General features: G+C 44.9%; 1 protein-coding gene across 4 annotated transcripts in view; it reads left to right on the top strand.

Annotated features, from left to right (window-relative positions):
• The window catches only part of PLEKHA2 (pleckstrin homology domain containing A2), an 80,774-nt gene that overhangs the window by 70,711 nt on the left and 6,809 nt on the right, over positions 1-3,254 (top strand). The window lies entirely within an intron of this gene.

Genomic DNA, 3,254 nt, shown 5'->3' with positions numbered 1-3,254 from the left:
AGACAGAGTTAGGTTACAGTGTAATGTCGTTGATCTCCCCTGGGACCCATTTTAACGTTGTTCACGTTTTGTTTGTTCCTACGTGAAGGGGTAATCTATGGGGACCAAGCCTCAGGTCATCCCCTCCGACCGCAGACAGGGATGTGGATAGCCTGGCTGTCATGCAGAATGCATTGGGGGACTGTAGACGCAGTTAGGGTAAAATTTAATTATCACTTGATCTCCCCTTTAACCCATTTAAAATTTGTTCTAGTTTTTAATATTTTCTGTTTTCAATGAATGTTTTTCCTGTTATTGTCTTTTTGTTGATTTATCTTTTGAATGTTTTCCTGTGTGTGAAGTCCAGGATGGTGAGATCCTTGGAGAAGCACCTGGACCCACGATTCATTGGGGGTGTGGTGGTGATGGGGAGGTTGGAGGTGGGCGGAAGGTGAACTAGTCTCAATGATGACGAGAACAAGAACGAGTAAGAGGCTCAGAGGACGATTGTGGTGATGAATGTGCGACTCTTCTTGGGGTGGTCAAACTATTGGGTTGTGTAGTTTGTAAACTATATGCCAACTGTTTCGATGAAAGAAAGAAATGTTAGGAAAAATAAAAGAAAATTCCCTCCAGCACACCTCAGATCATAGAATAATGATAAATGGACAATAGCTAACACTTAGGGAGTCTTTCCTTTGGACCAGGCACCGCTGTAGCTGCTGTACTGAAAGGCGCTCATAAATGGTTCTCCCATCAGTTCTCTGTGTGGAGCAGGTCAGTCCAGATCTTAGTCAACTACCTTTTGGAAGGACCTGGTTATATTTTTGGACTAGGATGGATTTTTCTAGGGGAAGAATTTTCATTTTCTTGGGTAAACAAAAGGTTGTCAAATAACTGGAAAAAGTCAAGAGGTGGAGAGCATGCAGGTAAATGTGCAGCTGTAGGCTGTGAGAGGCATTTACCCTGGACCTTACTGCTCCGCTGTCTTGACCTAGGGTACCAGGGTATGAAGCTCTTTGCCCTGCGAGTGTCTCCTGCACACATCTAACCAAGAAGGTTTGTTGTGGGAGATACAAGTTACAGATTAGAAAACAAAGCAAAACAAAACTGGTCTTGCTTTATCCTGATACAAGACAAAGAGGAGCCCTATCTGGGATGTGGAAGGTTAGGTGTAGACATGGAGAACTTTGCTGGCTGGACTATGCTGTCTGCATGTACTTTTATTTCCAGTGGGGCAGAGGGAGGTTAACAAAAAGGTCAGCCCTTGGAGGTTAGGAATTTGGCTTCATTTCATCCCCAACATCTTGTGCAGTGGGTAGTGCCAGAGTAGGACCCTCATTAAAGGTTTGCTACAATTCTCCCGTGGACTTGCTTCTGACTCATATTGACCCCACAGAGGAGGATAGGACTGCCCGGTTGGCATGCAGAGGCTGAGCCTGCCCTGAAAGATTGCCATACTTTGCACCTGTGCTCTGGCCGGTGGGTACGAACGGCCAACCTTTCCATTAGCAGCTAAGTGCTTTAACCACTGCATCACCAGGACACCTTACTTGAAGGAAAGCCCTTGCCTCATAAAGTGGAAACCGCTGAGAACCTGTGGGCGGAAGGCTGTGGATTTTCTTTTTCTTCACAGAGCCGCTGCTGCCCCCTCCTGGGGTTGAAAGGTTGTTACGGATACTTTTTAATTTCTCAGCTCCAATCTGCAACCCCAGCAATTTTTGAGACGTGGATGGGGTAGCTTGAGAGAATGCCTTTCTTCTTGTAGCTAGTACATAATCCCTTACAGAGGTATTGAGCTTTAATGGGGTTGAAAGTGGGATTATGGGCAGTACCCAGGTTACAAACCAATCTCCTATAAAGCTTATCTATTGAACATTCAGGGTATTACACAGGTAATAACAATTGGACATGACTTTGCAACACACATCAAAGCATTATTACTGTGCTGTTGTTTTTATCGTGGGCAAGAGATAGAGTGGTTACGGGGATAAATTTAGCCCTAAATCTGCAGAATTGTCATGTGACATTTTGGGGTACATTCATTTTGAATGTTGTATACCTTTCATATATGTAAGCTGTTAACTCTCAAATCTTCACCCCTAGGGAACTCCTAGAAGACTATGAATCTGGTAAACCTGGGATGAAATCCTGGTTTTCCCCTTGCTCTTGGTTGCCATTGCTAGGTGCCATTGCTTACGTACACAGTCGGAAACACTGCCTGGCCCGGCGTCCTTCTCACAAATAGCTGCTCTGTTTGAGCCCATTACTGCAGCTGCTGTGTCAGTCCATCCCATTGAACACCTTCCCCTTTTTGCCGACCCTCTAATTTACCAAGCATCATGTCCCCCAGAGACTGGTCCCTTCTGAGAACACCTCCAAAGAAAGGGAGACACCATTTCACCATCCTCACTTCTAAGGCACATTCTGGCTGTACTTCTTCCAAGACAGAGTCATTCATTCATTCTTCTGACAGTGCATCTGTATAGTCAGTATTTTTTGCCAACAACATAGTTCTTTGCCAACAATGTAATTCAGAGGCAACGATTCCTCTTCAGTCCTCCTTGTGCACTGTCCAGCTTTTGCATGCATGTAAGGTGATTTAAAATACTGTAGCAAGCGTCAGGTACACCTTCATCTTTGGAGTGACATTTTTGTTCTTTAACATTTCAAAGAGGCGTTTTTTTGGTTTTTTCCTGCAACAGGTAGTCTACAGCAGCAGTTCTCAACCTGTGGGTCCAGACCCCTTTGGGAGGTCGAATGATCCTTTCACAGGGGACCGCCTAATACATCCTGCATATCAGATATTTACATTACGACTCATGACAGTAGCAAAATGACAGTTATGAGGTAGCAACAGAAATAATTTCATGGTGAGGGGTCACCACCACATGAGGACCTGTATGAAACGGTCGCGGCACTAGGAAGGTGGAGAGGCACTGGTCTAAAGCATCGCGTCCTTTGATTCTTGACAGCTCTTCTGTTGATGCTGATTGTGGACTCAAGTAAAATGAAATCAGTATTGTCTCCACTTACCATGATACTGCATGCTGATTCGGTTGCAAGGATTTTTGTGTTTGGGGGTGCTAATTTTGGGCAGAACATTTAAACTAGATCTTACATTCTTGTTGAGGGGTGAATAGTCTTCCCTTCTGTGATTATAAGAATGAAATGAGTGTGCAGGGAGCCCTGGTGGGGTACTGGTTACCCTTTGGGCTGCTGACAGGAAGCCGTTTGAAGCCTCGGTTGCTCCACAGCAGGAACTGTTTCGACTC

This window comes from Echinops telfairi, unplaced genomic scaffold (assembly GCF_000313985.2).
Source record: "Echinops telfairi isolate 266 unplaced genomic scaffold, ASM31398v2 ScPeMD7_9;HRSCAF=40, whole genome shotgun sequence".
Lineage (NCBI taxonomy): Eukaryota > Metazoa > Chordata > Mammalia > Afrosoricida > Tenrecidae > Echinops > Echinops telfairi.
The sequence above is the reverse complement of the archived record's forward strand: the minus strand, read 5'-3'. Positions and strand labels throughout refer to the sequence as shown.